This window comes from Ambystoma mexicanum, chromosome 1p (assembly GCF_040938575.1).
Source record: "Ambystoma mexicanum isolate Mex_15411 chromosome 1p, UKY_AmexF1_1, whole genome shotgun sequence".
Classification (NCBI taxonomy): Eukaryota; Metazoa; Chordata; class Amphibia; order Caudata; family Ambystomatidae; genus Ambystoma; species Ambystoma mexicanum.
In genome coordinates this window covers 123,602,153-123,616,264 of record NC_090921.1, presented here as the reverse complement: position 1 = coordinate 123,616,264, position 14,112 = coordinate 123,602,153, and the positions used below count along the sequence as shown (strand labels likewise).

The 14,112-nt window shown below is 47.8% G+C and overlaps 1 protein-coding gene across 2 annotated transcripts in view; it reads right to left on the bottom strand.

The window, feature by feature from the left end:
• Positions 1-14,112, bottom strand: part of ACTL6B (actin like 6B) — a 545,030-nt gene that overhangs the window by 23,108 nt on the left and 507,810 nt on the right. The window lies entirely within an intron of this gene.

Genomic DNA, 14,112 nt, shown 5'->3' with positions numbered 1-14,112 from the left:
GTTATTGTGATCGTGTACATACCTTTGAATATTAATTATATAAAGACTGTGTTTTCAGTAATACAGTGTGTGGACATTCCTTTGTGGGGGTTCGAGGACCAGCCTGCATCACCTCCTGAGAAGCTAGGCCTTGATTGCTCGTCCATTGCTACCGTAATAGAGAATCTTGGCTGGGGTCTTCTGTGCCTCTCCTCTACCATATAGAGAGCGGAAGTACAGACACCCCCTACCAGTCTTTACAGCCGGTAACAAGTTACTGGCACCTTTTCTGGACTGGCTTACTTCGAGTACCTCTAGGGGCACTGACAACAGGCAGGCCTGACCTTCCATTACTTCAGGCCATTTACCGGCAGCTTTTTCACTGAAGCACCGGCTCTATGGGAGTGGGGACTCATGAATGGTCTGCCTACCGTGGCTGCTGAGCCCGGCCCGGTCAGACCTATTGGGCGCATTGGCCATGGCAGGCAGACACGTAGTTTGCCGTTCCGGAAAGAAGGGTGCAACCTTGTTACCGGACCGGCAACCTTGTTTCCGGACCGGCAAACCTGTAATGAGGCCCAATGTCTTTGTAAACATCCAGCTAGTTCAGGTCCCCTTCATCCGGGCTCAGACCTTCCAAAGCACTTGATAATTTTAATCACAGAGACTTCCGATGGGCAATCACGTCTCGCTGGGTCATTGTCAGCTGGGGCAGTGTGTGCTTCATAAAATCACAGTTTGTATGGCGTTCCCCTCAGCCGGGTACAAACAGCTGTTTCACAATCCTCAAAACTTTAACAAAGCATCAATGACTTTCGATTGCACTCTATCTCTGGTACTATGTTCAATTACAAAAGACTTCTGTATCTTAATCTTCTTAATGTTGCCACTGCAACCTTGAGTCTAACACACTCCGGCCCCCTATCAGGTTCTTCCGACTCACCGGCTGTGCTGAACTTGTTGGTGTTTCTTTTGCCGCTGGAGTCAAGGACAGTACCAAGATGGCAACCTCGTCTCCATGCCCTGGCTATCAGTGCGGGAGAGTTCCATGTCCCGCTGACATCCATTTGCAAGCTGTGATTCCCAGTCTTATGTTTCTTTGCTCGGAAGCTTTGCAGGTGTGGGTTGAAAAGGGCAAGAGCAATTCCCACCGTGACATCCTTTCAGGTGTTGCTGCCATTCTCCTCCATTTGAACTGCTGTCCTGGAATAGCTGCTTCATTGTGCTTTCGGCCTTGCTCAGAGTGTACTCTCGTGCTCTGCCATTTATCCCTATGGGGAAGGGAAAGGGCAGTCAGGTGTGTGTAATTAGCGGCAATTGCCTGACTCTGCCTGACCCTTGCGTTGGGACATGTTAGGTATACGGCTCTGATATTAGTCTGTTGTCTTTCATGGTTCTCAATCTCCGAGAAAGTGTTTGTGTCAAGAAAGGGGGAGGGGATTGAGTTTCTAGATATCCTACAGAGTAGGCTGGGGAAAAGGTGTTATAGGGAAGGGGATACCGTGTCTCACCCCTTCATTGTCTCACTTGCACTCACTGAAGTCCCCTCACCTAGGTGATCCTCCCGCACTGGTCAACCCCAGTAACTGGATCCAATAGCGAATGCTGTGTCCTGGCCATCTGAATGACAGGTCCCTGGGGACTAGTAAGAGAGACACCTTCAGGTTTCTCACAGTCTCCTGTTAAAGAGCCATCTTCCTTTTGTTGCAGAGTTGGCTTTCTTTTAGCATTGCTCCCAGCCAAAAGATTCTCCTTGTTTGCTATATTTGGCAGCCCCATTTATGCAGCTACAGTAGTTGGCCTAGGGTGTTCGTCATAGGAACAGGAGTCTTTCCCGGTAAGGTCCCACTTGCCTCGACCCCCTAGGGAAGGTTTTGTGGAGCGAGCTTACCTCCCTAGCCTCACAGAGGTGGGCTCCCGCTTGGGGACAAGGGATGGATACCTGCGATTCATCACAATTCCCTAATCTCTGGTGATATCCTGAAGACAGTTAGGTGACTCCACAGTTTGTATACCTCGTCCCTAGGGATATCCTCTCGGCAGTGAGGTGACTCCACAGCGTGTATCCCTTGTGGATTCTCTCATCTCTGGTGATATCCGCTGGACAGTGAGGGGACTCCACAGTGTGTATCCTTCATGGATTCCCTCATCTCTGGTGATATCCTGTGGACATTGAGGTGACTCCACAGTGTGTATCACTCATTGATTCCCTCATCTCTGGTGATATCCTGAGGACAGTGAGATGACTCCACAGTGTATATCCCTCGTGGATTCTTTCATCTCTCGTGATATCCTGTAGACAGTGAGGTGATTTCACAGTTTGTATCCCTCATGGATTCGCTCATTTCTGGTGATATTCGCTCGATAGCGAGGTGACTCCACAGTGTGTATCCCTTGTAGATTTGCCTCGTTTATTGTGCTTTCCGTTGGATAGCGAAGAGACTCCACAGTGTACATTCCACATGGCTTCCCTCATCTCTGCCGATATTCACTGGACACTGAGGTGACTCCACAGTTGGCACTGCACATAGATTTCTGGACCTGGATGATCCCATGCGCGTATAATACACATGGATGTCCGCATCTCAGTGCTCAGTCAGAGGTGAATCACTTTCCCATAACAACTCCAATCCCTGCAGACTTCCTGGGCTGTGTGCATTAGGGAATCTGAAAGCTGCATTCAGAGCATTTCCTCATTGCCACTGGTATTGCGCAATCAGTGATGCAAGCCCACTCTATGCCGCTACTGATAATTAATGCCACGCTGCTGACATCGCAGTGAGCCTCAGGTGCCAACACGCTATAAAGGTCTACTTCCTTATACCCTCCTGGAGTCAGTGGGGAAGTCCACTGTGGTTAGATTATCTTGGGCCCCGTTACCTCTGGCAACCAGTGGGGGGATTTATGTTTATGTTTATTAGGTTTATATAGTGCTTTAATCCAAAGCGCTTTACAATATAACAACAAGGTACAATAATGAAAGAAGCATATATACAATCATGAAACAAACTGGTGAAACAATATATAGAACAATTTACATAGACGGAGGGGAAGAGGGAAGAATGAGGAGGCAGGGGGGGAGATAGTCAGGCAGGAAGGAATGATTTTCAGAAATCTGATTCAAAATCAAGTGGGTGAGAGAAGGAAGGTGAAGGGGGGAAGAAAGGGAATGGGAAGGGTACAGGGGAGCTGGGGAGGAGAGATGGCAGGGAAGGAAAATCAGGGGTGTGGAGAAGAAGGGCTTTCAAGGAGGTGTGGAAGGATGAGTAGGTGGGGATAGAGCGGATAGAGAGAGGTAAGGAGTTCCAATGTAAGGGGGCTAAGAGCTGAAAGGAACAGAAGCGTGAGGAGGCACATGGGGACGGGGATACAGTCAGGAGGAAGAGGTCAGCCGAGCGGAGAGAACGGGAGGGAGTGTAAAATGAGAGGAGAGAAGAGAGATAGGGGGGAGCGAGGTCATGAAGAGATTTGAAAACCAGACAGAGGAATTGAAATTTAAGTTGGGAGAGAAAGGGAAGCCAGCCAAGGTGAGCCACATTTCCCTATGTGCGTTGTCAATCTAAATCTTAGACATCTCACAGCTCTCTATTCTGCGAAGTAAATATAGGTGTAGCCCAACCCTATTGCTACACCTTTTGGAACACACTGCAAATATTAGGAAGAACTCAGGTGCGTATGCTCGATGGAATTCACTAACAGAATAAACCCCTGTGATCCCGGAGACATGCCCCTGGTGTTTATACGTACACTCCGCCAGAGACCATTACACTGGTCTTGGAGCATGTTAACATATGAAGCCTGATTCTACTGGCCATGGAGAATCCCTGGAGAAACAGCCTGGTCACTTCTGGAGGGCACTGCTGGGCAATTACTCAGACCTTTCCTTGTGTGCCACACCTAAGGGATGAATGGATGCAAACCAAGGTATATCCAAGCGCATGTGGAAACCCTTGGCATGAAGTCCTATGACAAGCTCTTGAACATGCATGCATGCAAATGCCTTACTTCCACCGCAATGCCTGAGAACTGGCACGGTGGGAGAATCGATAGGTATACCCACTTTTCGGGGAAAAAAAAACTGAATATAAGTTTAGTACAAGAATGGCAGTAAACGAAAGTGGCAAAAACCCATTGTACTAAACGAGCGGAACAGGAGTTATGGGGGTGTCCCCCCCAGTCGCAAGGCAGGGATTGTGACAGGAAAACAGATGTGCAATTTATGCGATTACTGCGTGCCTGCATTTTCGCATTCGGGATTTGCATTTGAGAAACGTTCAGCCGCGCGGCGATCTCATAGATCCGAATCAATGGCTAATGTCACGCAAACCGCAGATGCACGTGCTCAGCACACTGTGTGTTACGCCCGCACCCCAGTGCGCAGGAATGACGATTCACGAAGCTTATCACGGGGTATATGGAATGGGCGGAAAAAAGATTTCTAAAACAACTATAAAACTCTAGGACTCGTTCAAAACTAATTGCATATAAATATCAAGTAGCCGACATCAAAGAATTGAGGGATGTACAACCTCCATCTGAACTGTTTAGATTGTTGCACAATTTGAATATTTGAAACTGCTAATATGAAATAGTTTCATTATTTCTTTTCTTCTTTTTCCAACTAGAGGACATTTTCCTCTTTCCCTTTCCCCTTTTTCTGAGCACTGGGTTTTCGCTTATTCACCCCTCCATGTATCATTTTCCTCTTTCCCTTTCCCCTTTTCCTGAGCGCTGGGTTTTCGCTTATTCACCCCTCCATGTATCATTTTCCTCTTTCCCTTTCCCCTTTTCCTGAGCGCTGGGTTTTCGCTTATTCACCCCTCCATGTATCATTTTCCTCTTTCCCTTTCCCCTTTTTCTGAGCGCTGGGTTTTCGCTTATTCACCCCTCCATGTATCATTTTCCTCTTTCCCTTTCCCCTTTTCCTGAGCGCTGGGTTTTCGCTTATTCACCCCTCCATGTATCATTTTCCTCTTTCCCTTTCCCCTTTTCCTGAGCGCTGGGTTTTCGCTTATTCACCCCTCCATGTATCATTTTCCTCTTTCCCTTTCCCCTTTTCCTGAGCGCTGGGTTTTCGCTTATTCACCCCTCCATGTATCATTTTCCTCTTTCCCTTTCCCCTTTTCCTGAGCGCTGGGTTTTCGCTTATTCACCCCTCCATGTATCATTTTCCTCTTTCCCTTTCCCCTTTTCCTGAGCGCTGGGTTTTCGCTTATTCACCCCTCCATGTATCATTTTCCTCTTTCCCTTTCCCCTTTTCCTGAGCGCTGGGTTTTCGCTTATTCACCCCTCCATGTATCATTTTCCTCTTTCCCTTTCCCCTTTTCCTGAGCGCTGGGTTTTCGCTTATTCACCCCTCCATGTATCATTTTCCTCTTTCCCTTTCCCCTTTTCCTGAGCGCTGGGTTTTCGCTTATTCACCCCTCCATGTATCATTTTCCTCTTTCCCTTTCCCCTTTTCCTGAGCGCTGGGTTTTCGCTTATTCACCCCTCCATGTATCATTTTCCTCTTTCCCTTTCCCCTTTTTCTGAGCGCTGGGTTTTCGCTTATTCACCCCTCCATGTATCATTTTCCTCTTTCCCTTTCCCCTTTTCCTGAGCGCTGGGTTTTCGCTTATTCACCACTCCATGTATCATTTTCCTCTTTCCCTTTCCCCTTTTCCTGAGCGCTGGGTTTTCGCTTATTCACCCCTCCATGTATCATTTTCCTCTTTCCCTTTCCCCTTTTCCTGAGCGCTGGGTTTTCGCTTATTCACCCCTCCATGTATCATTTTCCTCTTTCCCTTTCCCCTTTTCCTGAGCGCTGGGTTTTCGCTTATTCACCCCTCCATGTATCATTTTCCTCTTTCCCTTTCCCCTTTTCCTGAGCGCTGGGTTTTCGCTTGTTCACCCCTCCATGTATCATTTTCCTCTTTCCCTTTCCCCTTTTCCTGAGCGCTGGGTTTTCGCTTGTTCACCCCTCCATGTATCATTTTCCTCTTTCCCTTTCCCCTTTTCCTGAGCGCTGGGTTTTCGCTTGTTCACCCCTCCATGTATCATTTTCCTCTTTCCCTTTCCCCTTTTCCTGAGCGCTGGGTTTTCGCTAGTTCACCCCTCCATGTATCATTTTCCTCTTTCCCTTTCCCCTTTTCCTGAGCGCTGGGTTTTCGCTTATTCACCCCTCCATGTATCATTATCCTCTTTCCCTTTCCCCTTTTCCTGAGCGCTGGGTTTTCGCTTATTCACCCCTCCATGTATCATTATCCTCTTTCCCTTTCCCCTTTTCCTGAGCGCTGGGTTTTCGCTTATTCACCCCTCCATGTATCATTTTCCTCTTTCCCTTTCCCCTTTTCCTGAGCGCTGGGTTTTCGCTTATTCACCCCTCCATGTATCATTTTCCTCTTTCCCTTTCCCCTTTTCCTGAGCGCTGGGTTTTCGCTTATTCACCCCTCCATGTATCATTTTCCTCTTTCCCTTTCCCCTTTTCCTGAGCGCTGGGTTTTCGCTTATTCACCCCTCCATGTATCATTTTCCTCTTTCCCTTTCCCCTTTTCCTGAGCGCTGGGTTTTCGCTTATTCACCCCTCCATGTATCATTTTCCTCTTTCCCTTTCCCCTTTTCCTGAGCGCTGGGTTTTCGCTTATTCACCCCTCCATGTATCATTTTCCTCTTTCCCTTTCCCCTTTTCCTGAGCGCTGGGTTTTCGCTTATTCACCCCTCCATGTATCATTTTCCTCTTTCCCTTTCCCCTTTTCCTGAGCGCTGGGTTTTCGCTTATTCACCCCTCCATGTATCATTTTCCTCTTTCCCTTTCCCCTTTTCCTGAGCGCTGGGTTTTCGCTTATTCACCCCTCCATGTATCATTTTCCTCTTTCCCTTTCCCCTTTTCCTGAGCGCTGGGTTTTCGCTTATTCACCCCTCCATGTATCATTTTCCTCTTTCCCTTTCCCCTTTTCCTGAGCGCTGGGTTTTCGCTTATTCACCCCTCCATGTATCATTTTCCTCTTTCCCTTTCCCCTTTTCCTGAGCGCTGGGTTTTCGCTTATTCACCCCTCCATGTATCATTTTCCTCTTTCCCTTTCCCCTTTTCCTGAGCGCTGGGTTTTCGCTTATTCACCCCTCCATGTATCATTTTCCTCTTTCCCTTTCCCCTTTTCCTGAGCGCTGGGTTTTCGCTTATTCACCCCTCCATGTATCATTTTCCTCTTTCCCTTTCCCCTTTTCCTGAGCGCTGGGTTTTCGCTTATTCACCCCTCCATGTATCATTTTCCTCTTTCCCTTTCCCCTTTTCCTGAGCGCTGGGTTTTCGCTTATTCACCCCTCCATGTATCATTTTCCTCTTTCCCTTTCCCCTTTTCCTGAGCGCTGGGTTTTCGCTTATTCACCCCTCCATGTATCATTTTCCTCTTTCCCTTTCCCCTTTTCCTGAGCGCTGGGTTTTCGCTTATTCACCCCTCCATGTATCATTTTCCTCTTTCCCTTTCCCCTTTTCCTGAGCGCTGGGTTTTCGCTTATTCACCCCTCCATGTATCATTTTCCTCTTTCCCTTTCCCCTTTTCCTGAGCGCTGGGTTTTCGCTTATTCACCCCTCCATGTATCATTTTCCTCTTTCCCTTTCCCCTTTTCCTGAGCGCTGGGTTTTCGCTTATTCACCCCTCCATGTATCATTTTCCTCTTTCCCTTTCCCCTTTTCCTGAGCGCTGGGTTTTCGCTTATTCACCCCTCCATGTATCATTTTCCTCTTTCCCTTTCCCCTTTTCCTGAGCGCTGGGTTTTCGCTTATTCACCCCTCCATGTATCATTTTCCTCTTTCCCTTTCCCCTTTTCCTGAGCGCTGGGTTTTCGCTTATTCACCCCTCCATGTATCATTTTCCTCTTTCCCTTTCCCCTTTTCCTGAGCGCTGGGTTTTCGCTTATTCACCCCTCCATGTATCATTTTCCTCTTTCCCTTTCCCCTTTTCCTGAGCGCTGGGTTTTCGCTTATTCACCCCTCCATGTATCATTTTCCTCTTTCCCTTTCCCCTTTTCCTGAGCGCTGGGTTTTCGCTTATTCACCCCTCCATGTATCATTTTCCTCTTTCCCTTTCCCCTTTTCCTGAGCGCTGGGTTTTCGCTTATTCACCCCTCCATGTATCATTTTCCTCTTTCCCTTTCCCCTTTTCCTGAGCGCTGGGTTTTCGCTTATTCACCCCTCCATGTATCATTTTCCTCTTTCCCTTTCCCCTTTTCCTGAGCGCTGGGTTTTCGCTTATTCACCCCTCCATGTATCATTTTCCTCTTTCCCTTTCCCTTTTCCTGAGCGCTGGGTTTTCGCTTATTCACCCCTCCATGTATCATTTTCCTCTTTCCCTTTCCCCTTTTCCTGAGCGCTGGGTTTTCGCTTATTCACCCCTCCATGTATCATTTTCCTCTTTCCCTTTCCCCTTTTCCTGAGCGCTGGGTTTTCGCTTATTCACCCCTCCATGTATCATTTTCCTCTTTCCCTTTCCCCTTTTCCTGAGCGCTGGGTTTTCGCTTATTCACCCCTCCATGTATCATTTTCCTCTTTCCCTTTCCCCTTTTCCTGAGCGCTGGGTTTTCGCTTATTCACCCCTCCATGTATCATTTTCCTCTTTCCCTTTCCCCTTTTCCTGAGCGCTGGGTTTTCGCTTATTCACCCCTCCATGTATCATTTTCCTCTTTCCCTTTCCCCTTTTCCTGAGCGCTGGGTTTTCGCTTATTCACCCCTCCATGTATCATTTTCCTCTTTCCCTTTCCCCTTTTCCTGAGCGCTGGGTTTTCGCTTATTCACCCCTCCATGTATCATTTTCCTCTTTCCCTTTCCCCTTTTCCTGAGCGCTGGGTTTTCGCTTATTCACCCCTCCATGTATCATTTTCCTCTTTCCCTTTCCCCTTTTCCTGAGCGCTGGGTTTTCGCTTATTCACCCCTCCATGTATCATTTTCCTCTTTCCCTTTCCCCTTTTCCTGAGCGCTGGGTTTTCGCTTATTCACCCCTCCATGTATCATTTCCTCTTTCCCTTTCCCCTTTTCCTGAGCGCTGGGTTTTCGCTTATTCACCCCTCCATGTATCATTTTCCTCTTTCCCTTTCCCCTTTTCCTGAGCGCTGGGTTTTCGCTTATTCACCCCTCCATGTATCATTTTCCTCTTTCCCTTTCCCCTTTTCCTGAGCGCTGGGTTTTCGCTTATTCACCCCTCCATGTATCATTTTCCTCTTTCCCTTTCCCCTTTTCCTGAGCGCTGGGTTTTCGCTTATTCACCCCTCCATGTATCATTTTCCTCTTTCCCTTTCCCCTTTTCCTGAGCGCTGGGTTTTCGCTTATTCACCCCTCCATGTATCATTTTCCTCTTTCCCTTTCCCCTTTTCCTGAGCGCTGGGTTTTCGCTTATTCACCCCTCCATGTATCATTTTCCTCTTTCCCTTTCCCCTTTTCCTGAGCGCTGGGTTTTCGCTTATTCACCCCCTCCATGTATCATTTTCCTCTTTCCCTTTCCCCTTTTCCTGAGCGCTGGGTTTTCGCTTATTCACCCCTCCATGTATCATTTTCCTCTTTCCCTTTCCCCTTTTCCTGAGCGCTGGGTTTTCGCTTATTCACCCTCCATGTATCATTTTCCTCTTTCCCTTTCCCCTTTTCCTGAGCGCTGGGTTTTCGCTTATTCACCCCTCCATGTATCATTTTCCTCTTTCCCTTTCCCCTTTTCCTGAGCGCTGGGTTTTCGCTTATTCACCCCTCCATGTATCATTTTCCTCTTTCCCTTTCCCCTTTTCCTGAGCGCTGGGTTTTCGCTTATTCACCCCTCCATGTATCATTTTCCTCTTTCCCTTTCCCCTTTTCCTGAGCGCTGGGTTTTCGCTTATTCACCCCTCCATGTATCATTTTCCTCTTTCCCTTTCCCCTTTTCCTGAGCGCTGGGTTTTCGCTTATTCACCCCTCCATGTATCATTTTCCTCTTTCCCTTTCCCCTTTTCCTGAGCGCTGGGTTTTCGCTTATTCACCCCTCCATGTATCATTTTCCTCTTTCCCTTTCCCCTTTTCCTGAGCGCTGGGTTTTCGCTTATTCACCCCTCCATGTATCATTTTCCTCTTTCCCTTTCCCCTTTTCCTGAGCGCTGGGTTTTCGCTTATTCACCCCTCCATGTATCATTTTCCTCTTTCCCTTTCCCCTTTTCCTGAGCGCTGGGTTTTCGCTTATTCACCCCTCCATGTATCATTTTCCTCTTTCCCTTTCCCCTTTTCCTGAGCGCTGGGTTTTCGCTTATTCACCCCTCCATGTATCATTTTCCTCTTTCCCTTTCCCCTTTTCCTGAGCGCTGGGTTTTCGCTTATTCACCCCTCCATGTATCATTTTCCTCTTTCCCTTTCCCCTTTTCCTGAGCGCTGGGTTTTCGCTTATTCACCCCTCCATGTATCATTTTCCTCTTTCCCTTTCCCCTTTTCCTGAGCGCTGGGTTTTCGCTTATTCACCCCTCCATGTATCATTTTCCTCTTTCCCTTTCCCCTTTTCCTGAGCGCTGGGTTTCGCTTATTCACCCCTCCATGTATCATTTTCCTCTTTCCCTTTCCCCTTTTCCTGAGCGCTGGGTTTTCGCTTATTCACCCTCCATGTATCATTTTCCTCTTTCCTTTCCCCTTTTCCTGAGCGCTGGGTTTTCGCTTATTCACCCCTCCATGTATCATTTTCCTCTTTCCCTTTCCCCTTTTCCTGAGCGCTGGGTTTTCGCTTATTCACCCTCCATGTATCATTTTCCTCTTTCCCTTTCCCTTTTCCTGAGCGCTGGGTTTTCGCTTATTCACCCCTCCATGTATCATTTTCCTCTTTCCCTTTCCCCTTTTCCTGAGCGCTGGGTTTTCGCTTATTCACCCCTCCATGTATCATTTTCCTCTTTCCCTTTCCCCTTTTCCTGAGCGCTGGGTTTTCGCTTATTCCCCCTCCATGTATCATTTTCCTCTTTCCCTTTCCCTTTTCCTGAGCGCTGGGTTTTCGCTTATTCACCCTCCATGTATCATTTTCCTCTTTCCCTTTCCCCTTTTCCTGAGCGCTGGGTTTTCGCTTATTCACCCCTCCATGTATCATTTTCCTCTTTCCCTTTCCCCTTTTCCTGAGCGCTGGGTTTTCGCTTATTCACCCCTCCATGTATCATTTTCCTCTTTCCCTTTCCCTTTTCCTGAGCGCTGGGTTTTCGCTTATTCACCCCTCCATGTATCATTTTCCTCTTTCCCTTTCCCCTTTTCCTGAGCGCTGGGTTTTCGCTTATTCACCCCTCCATGTATCATTTTCCTCTTTCCCCTTTCCCCTTTTCCTGAGCGCTGGGTTTTCGCTTATTCACCCCTCCATGTATCATTTTTCCTCTTTCCCTTTCCCCTTTTCCTGAGCGCTGGGTTTTCGCTTATTCACCCCTCCATGTATCATTTTCCTCTTTCCCTTTCCCCTTTTCCTGAGCGCTGGGTTTTCGCTTATTCACCCCTCCATGTATCATTTTCCTCTTTCCCTTTCCCCTTTTCCTGAGCGCTGGGTTTTCGCTTATTCACCCTCCATGTATCATTTTCCTCTTTCCCTTTCCCCTTTCCTGAGCGCTGGGTTTTCGCTTATTCACCCTCCATGTATCATTTTCTCTTTCCTTTCCCTTTTCCTGAGCGCTGGGTTTTCGCTTATTCACCCCTCCATGTATCATTTTCCTCTTTCCCTTTCCCCTTTTCCTGAGCGCTGGGTTTTCGCTTATTCACCCCTCCATGTATCATTTTCCTCTTTCCCTTTCCCCCTTTTCCTGAGCGCTGGGTTTTCGCTTATTCACCCCTCCATGTATCATTTTCCTCTTTCCCTTTCCCTTTTCCTGAGCGCTGGGTTTCGCTTATTCACCCTCCATGTATCATTTTCCTCTTTCCCTTTCCCCTTTCCTGAGCGCTGGGTTTTCGCTTATTCACCCCTCCATGTATCATTTTCCTCTTTCCCTTTCCCCTTTTCCGAGCGCTGGGTTTTCGCTTATTCACCCCTCCATGTATCATTTTCCTCTTTCCCTTTCCCCTTTTCCTGAGCGCTGGGTTTTCGCTTATTCACCCCTCCATGTATCATTTTCCTCTTTCCCTTTCCCCTTTTCCTGAGCGCTGGGTTTTCGCTTATTCACCCCTCCATGTATCATTTTCCTCTTTCCCTTTCCCCTTTTCCTGAGCGCTGGGGTTTTCGCTTATTCACCCCTCCATGTATCATTTTCCTCTTTCCCTTTCCCCTTTTCTGAGCGCTGGGTTTTCGCTTATTCACCCCTCCATGTATCATTTTCCTCTTTCCCTTTCCCCTTTTCCTGAGCGCTGGGTTTTCGCTTATTCACCCCTCCATGTATCATTTTCCTCTTTCCCTTTCCCCTTTTCCTGAGCGCTGGGTTTTCGCTTATTCACCCCTCCATGTATCATTTTCCTCTTTCCCTTTCCCCTTTTCCTGAGCGCTGGGTTTTCGCTTATTCACCCCTCCATGTATCATTTTCCTCTTTCCCTTTCCCCTTTTCCTGAGCGCTGGGTTTTCGCTTATTCACCCCTCCATGTATCATTTTCCTCTTTCCCTTTCCCCTTTTCCTGAGCGCTGGGTTTTCGCTTATTCACCCCTCCATGTATCATTTTCCTCTTTCCCTTTCCCCTTTTCCTGAGCGCTGGGTTTTCGCTTATTCACCCCTCCATGTATCATTTTCCTCTTTCCCTTTCCCCTTTTCCTGAGCGCTGGGTTTTCGCATATTCACCCCTCCATGTATCATTTTCCTCTTTCCCTTTCCCCTTTTCCTGAGCGCTGGGTTTTCGCTTATTCACCCCTCCATGTATCATTTTCCTCTTTCCCTTTCCCCTTTTCCTGAGCGCTGGGTTTTCGCTTATTCACCCCTCCATGTATCATTTTTCCTCTTTCCCTTTCCCCTTTTCCTGAGCGCTGGGTTTTCGCTTATTCACCCCTCATGTATCATTTTCCTCTTTCCCTTCCCCTTTTCCTGAGCGCTGGGTTTTCGCTTATTCACCCCTCCATGTATCATTTTCCTCTTTCCCTTTCCCCTTTTCCTGAGCGCTGGGTTTTCGCTTATTCACCCCTCCATGTATCATTTTCCTCTTTCCCTTTCCCCTTTTCCTGAGCGCTGGGTTTTCGCTTATTCACCCCTCCATGTATCATTTTCCTCTTTCCCTTTCCCCTTTTCCTGAGCGCTGGGTTTTCGCTTATTCACCCCTCCATGTATCATTTTCCTCTTTCCCTTTCCCCTTTTCCTGAGCGCTGGGTTTTCGCTTATTCACCCCTCCATGTATCATTTTCCTCTTCCTTTCCCCTTTTCCTGAGCGCTGGGTTTTCGCTTATTCACCCTCCATGTATCATTTTCCTCTTTCCCTTTCCCTTTTCCTGAGCGCTGGGTTTTCGCTTATTCACCCCTCCATGTATCATTTTCCTCTTTCCCTTTCCCCTTTTCCTGAGCGCTGGGTTTTCGCTTATTCACCCCTCCATGTATCATTTTCCTCTTTCCCTTTCCCCTTTTCCTGAGCGCTGGGTTTTCGCTTATTCACCCCTCCATGTATCATTTTCCTCTTTCCCTTTCCCCTTTTCCTGAGCGCTGGGTTTTCGCTTATTCACCCCTCCATGTATCATTTTCCTCTTTCCCTTTCCCCTTTTCCTGAGCGCTGGGTTTTCGCTTATTCACCCCTCCATGTATCATTTTCCTCTTTCCCTTTCCCCTTTTCCTGAGCGCTGGGTTTTCGCTTATTCACCCCTCCATGTATCATTTCCTCTTTCCCTTTCCCCTTTTCCTGAGCGCTGGGTTTTCGCTTATTCACCCCTCCATGTATCATTTTCCTCTTTCCCTTTTCCCCTTTTCCTGAGCGCTGGGTTTTCGCTTATTCACCCCTCCATGTATCATTTTCCTCTTTCCCTTTCCCCTTTTCCTGAGCGCTGGGTTTTCGCTTATTCACCCCTCCATGTATCATTTTCCTCTTTCCCTTTCCCCTTTTCCTGCTGCATGGCGCTGGGTTTCGCTTATTCACCCCTCCATGTATCATTTTCCTCTTTCCCTTTCCCCTTTTCCTGAGCGCTGGGTTTTCGCTTATTCACCCCTCCATGTATCATTTTCCTCTTTCCCTTTCCCCTTTTCCTGAGCGCTGGGTTTCGCTTATTCACCCCTCCATGTATCATTTTCCTC